The 14921-nt window shown below is 39.8% G+C and overlaps 1 pseudogene; it reads left to right on the top strand.

Annotated features, from left to right (window-relative positions):
- The first annotated feature begins 2961 nt into the window (after nt 1-2961).
- Nucleotides 2962-9535, top strand: LOC125470963 (annotated as a pseudogene).
- The last annotated feature ends 5386 nt before the right edge of the window (nt 9536-14921 follow it).

The raw sequence follows: 14921 nt of genomic DNA, 5'->3' as shown, positions 1-14921 counted from the left end.
TTGCTTGTTGATTGTTCGTCCAGTGATGATTCTTCTAATGGTTTGATACAAGATGGTGACACACGAGGTAAATTATGATGATTCTTCTACTTATTAGTTGCCTTGAGTTAATCGCAATGTTCTAAAAAACGGCCTAGGCGCTAGGCGGTGGTGACCCGATGCGTTTTCTTGCAAATCGGTTGGAAAAATTAGTTGGGGTCTAGGCGGCCATCTAGGCGGGTGAGGCAGCGCCTAGACGGGCTAAGCGGTGCTAGGAGGCAAGGAGGTTTTTTTTTGTTTTTTTGTTTTGTTTGTTTTTTATTTTTTTATTTTTTTTTTATTTTTAGAAATTAAAAAAAAAATCCCATCTACATTACTATATTTCCTTATTTTTTTTTCCTATTTTGCATTTTGTGTGGTTTAAAATTGGGAACTTATTGTACATGTGTCATCCTACAATACTCCTCACTATGGTTCTATGACATATATGCTTAATGTGTTTTTAAATTTTGGACTTGTTGGATAATCTTTTTGCATTTATTATTCTTTTATTATTTTATCCGTGAATTTTATGCAAGTTTAATTTTTTGTAAGTGTCAATATGCACTTATTTACAAGATATACAAAAAATTTACCTAAATCCGCCTAGGTGCCCACCTAGACCCCGCCTAGCAGCCTAGATGCTAGGCGCCAACCCGCCTACCGACTAGTGCCTAGCGTTTTTTAGAACCTTGGTTAATCATGGAAAACCTAAAGTATAATATGAGCCTGATATGCATGCCAAAGCCAAGTATCCTATCAACAACTATCTGTCTACTCATCTTTATCCAAACCATATGCATCTTACATAAGTCAGCTATCTAGTGTATCAGTTCCAACAAAATTGCAAGATATTTTGTCTTGACCCTAAGTGGGTTAATGCCATGAATGTTGAGATGGAAGCTTTGGAAAAGAATTCCACTTGAGATTGCAAACCTGTTGATACTTCGATTGAGAGAATCATCGCCTGTGCTTATTTTCGAATCAAGTTCCTACTCGTAAGGAACGGTATTGTGAGGAGTGATGAGTATATTTTATATTATATATTTAACCCTATTCTTAGTATATTTTGGTTAATAATTTGGAAGAATTTTGATACTTTGAATTATATTTCCAATATAGGACTTTCGACTTCCTTTGGAGCAAAACATCGTCAAATGGACGAATTTTGGAGTAATTCCAATTGGAGGACGTTCGTGAGTCACTTAGCTTGATTGTATCAAAATATCAGATTTTTCTACCAAGCGATTATTTTCTGGCAATAAAATAAAGGAGCAATGTGCAGTGCTGGAATAGTGACGTTTTGGGCTTGAATTGCGTTTTTGGAGCCCAAGATGACCTTGTATGGGTTCTTGGCCTTCTAGAGATGTGTTCAGAACGTCCTGATCCTTAAAACAAGCTATTATGAGCCGGATTTGGAGAAGATTTAAAGCGAAAACGTGGCTGGACAATTACTTGGCAGATTATCCTAATTTAATCAGGGTTTTATTTCCTAAGATATTTTATTATTTTTTAGTTTCCTAGTTGGAATAAGAGACCTATGTTTTTTAGGGTTTGTAGAGGGCTTAGAAAACAGGGGGGCTTGGCTGTTCTTAATCTTGAAACAAAGAAGGGTTTTCTCTTATGCAACTGGGGAGACAGAGAACTTGGCTAGGGTTCTTGGAGATTTTCTACTTTAAGGTGTTTTCATTCCTTTTATTCTTAATAATATTTTCTATGATTTCAATTATGAATATTCGTAACTAATTCCTTTTGCTAGGGCGAAGACTTGAGCCTTAGCATGAATATGTAATTTTTATTTTATTGCTTGTGATTGATTGCATGCATACTTTGAATTATTGATCACCGTGATTAAAACTATCTAATTGTCTTAATGCTTGATCACCGTTAGGATCTTTAGAAAAGTAATTTGATGCAATTTTGGTCAGAAGGTTCCCTGAAATTGATGCTGGCTTCTTATGATTAATAATTGTAATTTCATTTAAGATGAACACCACATCTTAAGGGTTGCATGGTTTTTCAAAGGGTTTTCATAAAAGCATAATGAGTCTCTCATGTTCAGATTTGATTCGAACGTCCAGACGGGTTGCATGTTAGATATACGTTCTATGTTGGAGGTTCCAAGTAGAATATAAATTAGGAAAACCTAACCTTCAAAGTGGCATGTGTAGATCATAAGTAATTGGTAAAAATACATAGGATTGCTAGGTGATGGTGGAACCCTAGTGCTTTCTTAATTTGATTTTTCAAAATAGTTTTCTTTCCCTTTCATCTTTAATATTACAGATTAGTTTATTTTTATTAATTAAATTCGTTTTAATTTAAGTAGTTTATAAAACCAATCATCTCAACTTTCTGCTTTACGATAATTAATTGGAATTTGGTTTGTTTTGAATTATTTAATAATCCCTGTGGAGAACGACCTTGCGAGAACTGTTTATACTACAACAACCTTGTCATTCTTGCAAGTAATAAAGGAGTTTTTAACCTGTTTGCGTGTGTGGTAAAATCTCTATCAAGGAGATTAATTTATTTATCTCATACTCACCCTAACATTGCTTATGTAGTTAGTGTGGTAAGTCAATTTATGCACTCATCTAGTGAAGCACATATAGATGCAGTAATCCATATTTTAAGGTACTTGATGGCTCCTGGTAGAGGCTTGATTTTCTCCAAGAATGGATATTTGAATGTAGAAGAGTATAAGATGCAGATTGGGTAGGTTCAATCACCGACCAGTGATCTCCATCTGGATATTTTACTTTTGTGGATGGTAATCTAGTTACTTGGATAAGCAAGAAACAAAACGGGGTGGCTAGGTCAAGTGCCTAAGCTAAGTTTCGTGGTATGTCTCATGGTGTATATGAGTTGTTGTGGTTGAAAAAATTGTTGAGAGATCTTGGATTTAAACCCAAAGGTGCTATGAAACTCCATTGTGATAACATGGCTATTATTGAGATTGCTCATAATCCAGTGCAACATGATCGAACAAAACATGTGGAGATTGATCGACATTTCATCAAGGAAAAATTGAATGTTGGAATTATTAATTTTCCCTTTGTGGGATCTCAAGATCAACTTGTTGATGTGCTTACTAAGGCTGTGTCTAATAGTGTGTTTTCCAACTTGCTTGACAAGTTGGGCATGCGTGACATAGATGGCTGATCAATGATTATTGTGAAGTACTTCATCGGCCGTTGGCACATTGAGGATCGAGCTAGGTCTCAGGCTATTTGTAACATTGTCATTTCAATACAGAAGAGTAACCATGAGAATTTTTTGAAACTCTTAGTATTGGAAGAAGCACATGGGTGTACAGACAGCACAGCACAGCAAGCATACAACAAGGGTGTGCACTCAAAGCACATGGGTTTACAGACAGCACAGCACAACAAGACAACAAGGGTGTAAAGGACAGCAAGGGTGTAAAGCTTTCAGCTTTCTTTGTTGCTGACTCATGGACAGCAGGGAAAGGAATTGCATGTGCATGTGTGCTATTGCATCCGAAGCTTTCTTTGTATTATGTATAAATATGCCTTCCCACAAGGCTTTCGAGATATGAAAGATATTACAATTCAAACCAGAAAAATCAATATGGTATCAGAGCAGGAAAAATAACCTGCTTCTGCATCATCTTATCCATGATGGATCCGGATGGCACCGACCTGTTATCCTTCCACTGGCAAGCTCCACCTTCTTCGTACGCGACGAGATCGTCGGGTACATAATCGCATCCTCCACCGACGAGTGCCCCAACCCCAGCAGATGCCCTATCTCGTGCACCGCCACGGACTCAAGGTCCACGGCTGACTTCACGGAGGACTTGCTGATGTCACCGGTGATCACCCAGTTCTCGTCGCCATGGTCTCCGACGAAGAATCCGATCTTGATGTCCGCCGAGTAGAAGGAGGTAGTTTCTTTGAAAGTTAACGGTGTCGCCGTCGACCACCGCTGGAAGGTGCCGACGAACACGATTTTTACCGCGTCGGAGAGCTCGTTCTCCGGCAAGAAAGCATAGGTCAGGTCTCTGCGGTTCTGCGGCCAGACGGTGGTGCTGGGGAAGAAGGAGTAGTGTGAGATGCTGTGGAACTTGGTGGAGTTATACGACGCCGGTTTTCCGGAGTTCATAGTGGTGGTGCCGTTGACTACGTCAGGGTTGCCGCATCGGGGTTTGACGAGGTGTTCGAGGATGGCCAAGGAGCTCGCCGGCACGGTGAAGGAGATTCTCGGAACCTAAGTCTCGGTGGGCTGCACGGTCGACGGCAAGGACCCCAAGGATTTGCAACAAGAGATCGCCGACGGTGACGTCGAGATCACTCTCGATTGAGCTGCTGCTCCAGTGAAGCTCTCTCTTTTACTTTAGCTGAATTAAATTTTTTGTTTTGGAGTGTATGCCATTTCGGATAATTTGGGATTAATTTTGAGCACGTTGTTAAGATAAAAAAAAAAAAAAAAAAAAGGAAGAAAAATTCTTTCTTTATTCTTATAGGTCTTTACATGGCGGAAGAGAATTCTTATTCGTTTGGAGATTCCCAGATACCTTCCTCCTCAACCGTGTCTGAGGTGGATGTCAATCCAAATCAAAGATTAAGCTCGGTCTTGTTAAATGAGTTTAATTACTTACCTTGGTCGAGAGCAGTGAGTCTTGCCCTAGGTGGAAGGTCCAAGCTAGGGTTCATAAATGGAAGCATCGAAGTTCCTGATGTTTCTTCACCAACTTATGAAATCTGGCTTTGCAAGGATCAGCTAGTTATGTCATGGCTCCTAAATTCCATGGAATGTAAACTAGCTGAAATATTCAGTTATTCTGAATCATCATTCAAACTATGGCAGACAGTCAAGGAAATGTATGGCAGCCAGAACAATGCTGCACGTGTGTTTCAATTGAAGAAGAACATTTCCAACATACAACAAGAAGGAAAGCCCTTTGTTCAACTTCTAGGCAGCATGAAGAGCATGTGGAATGAGCTGGAAATGTATCGGCCTCACACAACTGAGGCGTCTTTACTACTGAAAAGGGCAGAAGAAGACAAGATATTCCAACTCTTGTCAAGTCTCGATCCAGGATACGAAGACCTACGAAGCCACATACTCATGAACCCCGAACTGCCTTCCTTCACCAGCGTATGTGCAACAATCCAACGTGAAGAAGTACGAAGGAAAGTCATGAACACTGGCACAAAGACTAGTGTAACTGAAGCAAGGGCTTATCTAGCCAACGAAAGAAAATACAAAGTGAAGAATCCACACTTAAAGTGCCAACACTACAACTATACTGGTCACGTTAAGGAGACATGCTGGATTTTACATCCAGAATTAAAGCCAGAGTTCATGAAGGATAACAAGGGCTCACAAAGACTGAACCGTGCACCACATAGAGCCAACAATGCAACTACCTCAACCTCTCATAGGTCTGATGCACTCAAGAGCTTCACTGCAAATCCAGCTGCACTCATAAATGAGTTTGCAGTGTATCTTCAAAGCAAGAAAGAAAGGATTAAGAGTGATCAAACGGTCGGCTTTGAAGATGGAAATTCAATAGCTTTGCTAGGCAAGTTTGCTGGATTTCTGACAAAAACACAACACATGGCCCAAGATGACATGCAAGGTATCATGACTGCTTTTAAAACTGCTCTTAATGTAAATATGATGCATGATTTGTGGATTGTTGATTCGGGTGCCACAGATCATATGACCAACCATGTTTCTAAGTTTCACAAGTTTGAAAAATTTTCAAAACCATCTCAAGTCTCAACTGCCAATGGTGAGAGTTCTAAGGTTTTAGGGAAGGGAAATATCAACTTAATATCGGACAAAATTGAGTCAGTAGCCTTATTTGTTCCTTCTTTTCCATTTCAACTTCTATCTGTGGGAAAAATCACCAATACCTTAAATTGTTTGGCCATTTTCTCTCCTCACAATGTCATTTTTCAGGATTGCCTCACCAAGAAGACGATTGGTGAAGGGTTTTACCTTGATGGCCTCTATTACATATCAAAAAACAGTCCCAGAGGATTTCAAGCCAAGTCCAGTCCATCCCAAGATAGTCAATTGTGGCATCAACGTTTAGCTCATCCTTCCCAACCTGTTTTGTCTTCCTTGTTTCCAAACTTAGGTAATGATTTAATTTCGTGTGAAACATGTCATTTGTATAAAGCCACCAGATTGCCTTTTACCTCATCCTTATCTAGGACTAGTAAAGTTTTTGAACTAGTTCACTCAGATGTATGGGGACCAACGTTTGAATCTTTTGATGGTTATAAGTATTATGTAACTTTTGTCGATGATTTCTCTAGAGCCACATGGTTGTACCTTTTAAAGTCTAAGAGTGAAGTGATTGAAGTTTTTAAGGATTTTCACAATCTTGTTAAGAACCATTTTTCCTCTCAAATTCAAACCTTAAGATCTGACAATGGCATCGAATATATGTCCCATATCATGTCATTATATTTGAACAAGCATGGTATCATGCATCAAACAAGTTGTGTCGGCACACCTCAACAAAATGGTGTAGCTGAAAGGAAAAATCGTGACATTCTGGAAAAAACGAGAGCATTAATGTTACAAATGAACGTACCAAAGAGATTTTGGTCACAAGGAGTCATGGCGGCTGTGTACATCATCAATAGACTTCCTAGCCGAGTCTTGGGGTTTAAATCTCCACTTGAAGTCATGAAAGGAAGAAAAATCGACCTTTCACATCTTAGAGTATTTGGCTGTGTCTGTTTTGTTCATATACAGTCACACCATCGAGATAAGTTGGACCCTAGAGCTCTCAAATGTATTTTTCTTGGTTATTCATCAACACAAAAAGGATATAAGTGCTATGATCCTCAACTAAGAAAAATAATTGTATCTAAAGATGTACGATTCCATGAAGCTAACCCTTTTTTCAGCAAATCACATGAAGCCACAAGTCAGGGGGAGTGCATCTTAGACCTAATTCCTCTACCAAGAATCTGTACTTCTACACCTCCCATTGAAGTCAATAATGAAGGTACTCATCCTGATAATTCTGTGCATGATGATGACAACGGCAACATAGAAAATCCTCAAGGAGTGGATGACAATTTGAATGAGGATGAGACAAACCTCCTAGTACCTCGACGCAATCCTCGGCGTGATAGACAACCTCCCACAAGGTTTCAAGATTTTGTCACATATAAACCGAGGCATCCAATTTCAAATTACGTGTCGTATCAAAAGGTAACTCCATCTCATGTTGCCTTTCTTAACAACATTTCAAGTCACAGTGAGCCTCAAAACTTTTATGAGGCTAATAATCAAGTTGTGTGGAAAGAAGCAATGAGAGATGAACTCAAAGCACTAGACCAACACAAAACCTGGAGCATCACCAAACTTCCACAAGGAAAAAAGGCAGTGGGCTGTAAGTGGATCTATAAGATCAAGTTTAATTCTGATGGTTCGATTGAGAGGCATAAAGCCAGGCTGGTGGCTCGAGGATTCACTCAAACATTTGAGGTGGATTACAAGGAAACATTTGCTCCTGTTGCAAAAATGAACTCAGTAAGGGTTCTATTGTCTGTTGCCGTCAATAAAGGTTGGTCTATGTATCAAATGGACGTGAAGAACGCTTTTCTACATGGTGATCTTGAAGAAGAAGTCTATATGAGATTGCCACCAGGACACCCACAAAGCCAAGAGCCTAATTTGGTGTGTAAGTTACATAAGTCAATTTATGGATTGAAGCAATCACCACGTGCTTGGTATGCAAAACTAAGTACCGTTCTTCATAACATTGGTTTCAAAAGGAGTAATGCAGATTCATCATTATTTGTTCGCACAAGAGCTGCAAGCAAATTAGTTGTGTTGATATATGTGGATGACTTAATAATAACAGGTGATAATGCTGCTGAAATCACCACACTCAAACAGTCACTTCAACAACAATTTGCGGTTAAAGATCTTGGGGTGTTGAAGTATTTTCTTGGAATCGAAATGGCATCTTCTTATAAGGGACTATTTCTTAATCAACGAAAGTACGTCATGGACCTACTTAAAGATGCCAATATGAGTGATGCCAAGCCTGCACTTACCCCTCTTGATAGCAAGCTCAAGCTTGACTTGGGAGGCACGCCACTCTCGGATATCAGCTTATATCAGAGGCTTGTCGGCAAGCTGATCTACCTAACGATCACCAGACCAGACATCTCACATTCAGTAAGTATTGCCAGTCAGTTCATGCACTCTCCCACCATCGAGCATCTGAACCTTGTCAAAAGAATCTTACGGTACTTAAAAGGGTCTGTTGGTCGTGGCATCCTCATGGCAAAGAATGACAACACTCAAATCATGGGGTATTGTGATGCTGATTGGGCAGGAAATGCAATCGATCGCAAGTCCACCACTGGTTATTGTACCTTTGTTGGTGGAAACTTGGTCACGTGGAAGAGCAAGAAACAAACTGTCATCGCAAGATCAAGTGCCGAAGCTGAATATCGTGCAATGGCCTCAACCGTGTGTGAGCTGATATGGCTAAAAGGACTTTTATGTGACTTAGGTGTGTTCACAGCTCAACCAATGACCTTATTTTGTGACAACCAGGCTGCCATGCACATAGCATCAAACCCCGTCTTTCACGAGAGGACGAAGCATATTGAAGTTGACTGTCACTATGTCCGTGAACAAGTACAGTCGCAGGTGATTCAGACACATTATGTAAAAAGCTTCGATCAGCTGGCTGATATATTCACCAAACCTCTGGCTTCTCATCAGTTTCAAAGACTCCTCTCCAAGCTTGGATCCATCAACCTACTGGATCCAGCTTGAGGGGGAGTATTGGAAGAAGCACATGGGTGTACAGACAGCACAGCACAGCAAGCATACAGCAAGGGTGGGCACTCAAAGCACATGGGTTTACAGACAGCACAGCATAGCAAGACAGCAAGGGTGTAAAGGACAGCAAGGGTGTAAAGCTTTCAGGTTTCTTTGTTGCTGACTCATGGACAGCAAGGAAAGGAATTGCATGTGCATGTGTGCTGTTGCATCCGAAGCTGTCTTTGTATTATGTATAAATATGCCTTCCCATAAGGCTTTCGAGATATGAAAGATATTACAATTCAAACCAGAAAAATCAATACTTAGGCTACTGTTTAGAGGTCCCTGTACCAGTTCTGGTACATGAATACGCAGCAAAAGTTCTTAACTCTGATGGAAGTTTAGGAGGTGCTAATGAAGATCAAATCTTACTACCATGGAACATTAGATTGCATATTGCAAAGTAGCTTGCTCTTGCAGCTATCTTCGTATCACCCTTCTCGGACCCAACATTCATAGAAATCTGTCACCCATATGTATTTTCTTGGACGATAACTATGTTCCTAAACTCTACAGCTTCTCACTCTCCGTAATCATTCCTCAAATCGAATAAGATATTGAAAATTCTATGAGAGGGACAGATGGGTACCGTGACCCTGACTACCGGCTATATAATCTCATTTCCGAAGAAAAAAAAATTATGTTTATAGCTTTGGTGTGCTTTTACTTGTTTTCCTAACCGGACGACAAGCTGTGAAATTTTGTTAGGTGAAAGGAAGAGAATATTTGATTCCATATGTTCTTGAATATCGTCATCAAACCAAGGCAATTGGCGATCCGAAAATTCTTGAGGAGGTGGGGGAAAATCAGGTCATATGACTGTAGTGGCATTCTTTTCTAGACCTCACATTTTTATGCATTTGAGATAAAATTGAAGATTGCCCACTTATGGGGGACGTGGTTAGAGAACTTGTTCAAATTGAAAAGTTAGTTTTGCCCAGCTAGCTTTAATCCATTACATTCATCAGGATTTAAAACCCACATGTATTTTCTTGGACCATGATTATGTTTCCAAACTATGTAACTTCTCACTCTCCATAAAAAATCCTCCTATGAAATCACGTGTTAATGATGAGGTGAATAAAATTTGGGTACCTTGGTTCTTCTTACATGAAATTTGGTTACATTACAGAAAAAACTGGTGTGCTCTTACTTGTATTCTTGATGAGACAAAAAGCTCTGAATATTAATTAAGAAGAAGGATGTAGAGAAAGGTGAAAATAGTGTTGTATTCAACATCAAACTGTTACAAGGATTTTATACACTGGAGGGATTAATTCCTGATCCTGGAATTGAGCCTATGCAAGTAATTACATTCCTACAATTAAGGGATTACACAAAGGTTAAGGGATCATATAAAAGTCGGCATCTCAATCCCTAATTATATGTTAATCATCATTTGTTTCCTTAGCAATCCCCCTCAAGTTGGAATATATATTTATGATTCCTAACTTGCTAAGTAGAGTTGAAAACTGTGAAATACCAAGTGGCTTAGTGAATATGTCAACAAGTTGTCATTGAGTCAACACATGAGCAGTTTTGACTGTTCTATTTTGGACTTTCTCTCGAATAAGATGGCAATCAATTTCAATGTGCTTGGTTCGTTCATGGAAAACAAGATTTGATGCAATGTGGAGTACGGCCTGGCTATCACAGTATAGCATTGCAGGTTATGGGTGTGAGATACCCAAGTCTCGTAGGATGGCTCTCAGCCAAGTGATTTCACAACAAGTTGTAGCCATGGATCTATATTCGATTTCTATGCTTGATCGAGATACAGTAGCTTGCTTCTTGGTTTTCCAAGAGACTACTGAGTGCCCGAGGAATATGCAATACCTGATGACAAAACGTCGAGTGTTCGAGCACCTAGCCCAATCTGCATCACAAAAAGCTTTCAATTGAATGGAGCTATTTGCAAGAAGAAATAAGCCTTGTCCTGGAGCTTGTTTAAGATAGTGTAAAACATGGGACGTTGCTTCCATGTGTGGTGTCTTTGGCTTGTCCATGAACCGACTTAATATATGAACTGGATATACGAAATCAGGTCATGTAATGGTTAAATAAATCAATCGACCCACAAGTCGTCAGTATGTGGAGGGATTTGGAATGCACTCTCCTTTGTCTTTGCTGAGAGATAAGTTTTGCTTCATAGGACATGATGTAGGTTTAGCTCCAAAATATCCGACATCTTCGTGAATCTCCGGTTTGTATTTTCTTTGTGAAATGATAATGCCTTTGTTTGACCTCGCTACCTCGATCCCCAAGAAGTATTTTAATTGTCCCATGTCTTTTAACTTGAATTGCTACTTCAGTAAAGATTTTGTGACCTCGATTGCTTCCAAATAATTCCCTGATATAATAATGTCATCCACATAAACTAATATGATGATGATCAAATTACCTCGGGTGAGACCAAATAACGAATAGTCGGCCTTGGATTGTTGGAAACCCAAGTTTTTTAGTGCAACCGAAAGCTTAATGAACCATTGCCTTGACGATTGCTTAAGGCCATACAATGACTTGTGTAGTTTGCAAACACGGGTCTTCTTCTTTCGTCCAAACCCCGGGTGGAAGAGTCATATAAATGTCCTCATCAAGGTCTCCATGTAAGAAAGCACATTATTGACGTCAAGTTGGTGGAGATGCCAACGTTGTGCAGCAGCCACAGCAAGAAAAAGACGAACTGTAACAAGTTTGGCGACCAAAGCAAAGGATTCTTTGTAATCTAGGCCTTCAATTTGAATGTAGCCTTTGGCCACTAGACATGCCTTATAACGTTCCACTGTACCATCCGATTTAAATTTGACTTTGTAGACCCACTTACAACCGACATGTTTCTTGCCAGGAGGTAATTGTTGAAGTGTCCAGGTGCGGTTGGCTTCAAATGCATCGATTTCTTGATGTATGGCAATTTGCTAGTGAGGGTGTTGCATAGCCTATGAAAAAAAATGAGGTTCTACTTCCATGGATATGGTCGTGGTGAATGCATAATGGTGAGATGATAACTTGTCATGTGAAACTACATTAGCCAAAGGATGGAGATTACCTGATGTGAAGACCGGAGCTGAGGGTGATGACTAGGAGGGGCGAGAAGGAAGAGGAGCCTCAATGTGATAATCCTTGAAGTGAGGAGGTGGCTGTGTGGAGCGTGTTAGGCGCAAGTTTGTCAGAACATTGTTGGGGCCGCATGTCATAACTGGAGTGTGTTGCAAGTGGTGGTGGTGACATTGGTGGCGAAGGTTCAGTGGCATTTAGTGGTGCTAAGTTGGGCTCATTTGGTGGAGTTTTAGTCGTGGCAGGTGGTGGTTCTAAACTTGGTTCAGTTGAAATGATGTTTGCTAGGACAATGGGTGTGTCTGATGAAGAGTGAGGGTAGGGAAAAATATGCTAGTGAAAGGTCACGTCTCAAGAAACAAATAATTTTCCAATTTGGAGATCATAAAGACGATGCCATTTTTGCCTATAAGGGTATCCAAGGAATATGCATTGGGAGGCACGAGCATCAAATTTGGTGAGTCGTTTATCATCTATAGAAGCAAAACATAGACAACCGAAAACCCGTAAGTGATCATAGGCTAGTCGTTTTTGGTAAAGAAGCTTATACGGTGCTTTCCCTTAGAGCAATGGTGTAGGTGTGCGGTTGATAAGATATGTGGTTGTCAAGATAGCATCCCTCCAAAAACGTTTAGGTAGATGAGCTTGGAAATGAAGTGCTCTAGCCGTGTTAACCAAGTGACGGTGTTTTCTCTTGACAACTCCACTTTGTTGGGGAGTTCCAACTCAACTAGTTTGGTGAATGATTCCTTTATCAGAATAATATTGGGTCATGGTGAATTCAAGTCCGTTTTCATTGAGAATGATTTTGATTTTTGTTGAGAATTAGGTTTCCACAAGGTTTACAAAACTGGTAAGGTGGTGGTGTGTATTGGATTTGTGGTGCATTAGATAAACCCAAGTGCATCGAGTGAAGTCATCGATGATAGTAAGAAAATAACGTGCTCCGTCATGTGTAGAGACACGATAACCACCCCAAATATCAACATGGATATTTCAAAGGGTGCATGTACGTATGAAGCTTATGGTGGATGGTGAGCGGGTATGTTTAGTTAAAGGGCAAACTGAGCGATCATTAATTTCAGAAAACTAAATGTCTTTTACATATGCATGCATTAATCAAAAATGCTTATTGGAAAGATGCCCAAGGCATTCATGCCAACGGCGGGAAATAGCGGTCGCGTCGACAAAATTGCAGATAGCCTCCTTAGTAACAATGTTGAGATAGTGGAGTCTGTTGAATGGTAATCTTGTCTTCGCCCCATGACAAGTGATCCAACCCAAAGCCTATTGTGCAAATGCTAGAAAATTCTAGCAATCTATGTCGGTAATATAGCTGGAAAATTCCAGCAATTTCAGTCGGTTATCATCTAAAATATCCAAGCTAAAGAAAGATCTAGAGGCAGCAAATCATGTGGTCATTGCTGCAATGACCAAGTCGGTGGGCAGAGTAAGCTGGCAAAATGCATGCCTATAAATTTAGGTCTGTGTGTGTGTTGCCATGTAGCAAGAAGAAGTGAGAGCAAGTAAGAAAGCAAGAAGTGAGAAAATGAGTGAAGAAGTGTGAGAATGTTTGAGTGTTTCCTCTTGTACTAAGATTGTGTGAGAATAAAAAAATTTATATAACACGTTGAGTGTTCTTTCTTTGTCTTGCCTATCAAATTCCGTTGCATTACATTCTCATTTGTGAGATAAACATCTCCAAAGTAGTGAAGCATTTTTAAACCCCAACAAAGTGGTACTAGAGCTATGGCTAGCAACACTATGGCAGCCTTCCAAGTTCCAGTGCTCGACAACAACTTCGATAATTGGAGTATCAAAATGAAGGCCCTTTTGGGTGCACACGATGTCTGGGAAGTCATGGAGAAAGGCTACACTGAGCCAGAAGATGAAGCTACTCTGTCTCAACCCCAGAAGGAGAGTTTGAAAGATTCAAGAAAGAGAGACAAGAAGGCTCTGTACCTCATCTACCAAGCATTAGATGACAATGGCTTTGAGAAGGTCTCGAGTGCAACCTCTGCCAAGTAAGCATGGGAGAAGCTTCAAACCTCTTACAAAGGAGCCGAACAAGTGAAAAAGGTTCGTCTTCAAGTATTAAGAAGTGAGTTCGAATCTCTATAAATGAAAGGGTTTGAATCAATCTCTGATTATTTCTCAAGGGTCTTAGCTATTTCCAATCAATTAAAAAGAAACAGAAAAAAGTTAGAAGATATTAGAATTATGGAGAAGATACTACGCCCTTTGGACCCCAAGTTCGAGCACATTGTCATGACGATTGAAGAAACTAAAAACTTGGAAGAAATTAGTAAAGAGCAATTAATGGGTTCGCTACAAGCATATGAAGAGAAACATAAGAAGTGGCAAGGGAATGATGAGCAGCTCCTTAAGACGCATGTTCAGCCAAAGAAGAAAGAAGAAAGCTTCGACAACGAGAGAAGCCGATATGAAAGAAGTCATGGCCGAGGTCACGGACGTGGACATGGGCGTGGATGTGGTTGGAACTTAAACAACCTGATGTGAGAATTACTTGACACTCAAATTAAACCCTCGTTTGACAATTGTAGTAGAATGGATAAGTGAGGGATCGTTCTAGACCGGGGATTAGGAGGGCTTGTTAATCACTTGGATTTTGACTCAAAAACGTAAAAACAATATAAAACACTAAACTAGACTCAAAGAATGTGAAACTAAACGTTAAAACATTAAGACAAACCAAAAGACTCAAAATTCTTTAAAAACACAAACTAAATTGATTTCTAACTAATTTGACAATAAAGTAAAGGGGGGATTGTGTTTGGACGAGATTAAATTAAATGGACAAATTGTAATTAAAGGCAAAACGTAAATATGAATGAGATGAAAATATGGATGATGGAATAGCCAAGGGGTTCTTCTCCACACATGTTACACTTGCATACAAGATTGATTCTCAGTTGGTCTTTCGATAAATTATGATTTCTCAACACCCCGGGTTAATTAGGTCCGCTTAAATTAACCGTCAAGTTTTCCTT

This window comes from the organism of the source record quoted next, unplaced genomic scaffold (genome assembly GCF_019419815.1).
Source record: "Pyrus x bretschneideri cultivar Hongxiangsu unplaced genomic scaffold, Pyrus_bretschneideri_v1 Contig55, whole genome shotgun sequence".
In the NCBI taxonomy this organism is placed as follows: Eukaryota; Viridiplantae; Streptophyta; class Magnoliopsida; order Rosales; family Rosaceae; genus Pyrus; species Pyrus x bretschneideri.
The sequence above is the reverse complement of the archived record's forward strand: the minus strand, read 5'-3'. Positions and strand labels throughout refer to the sequence as shown.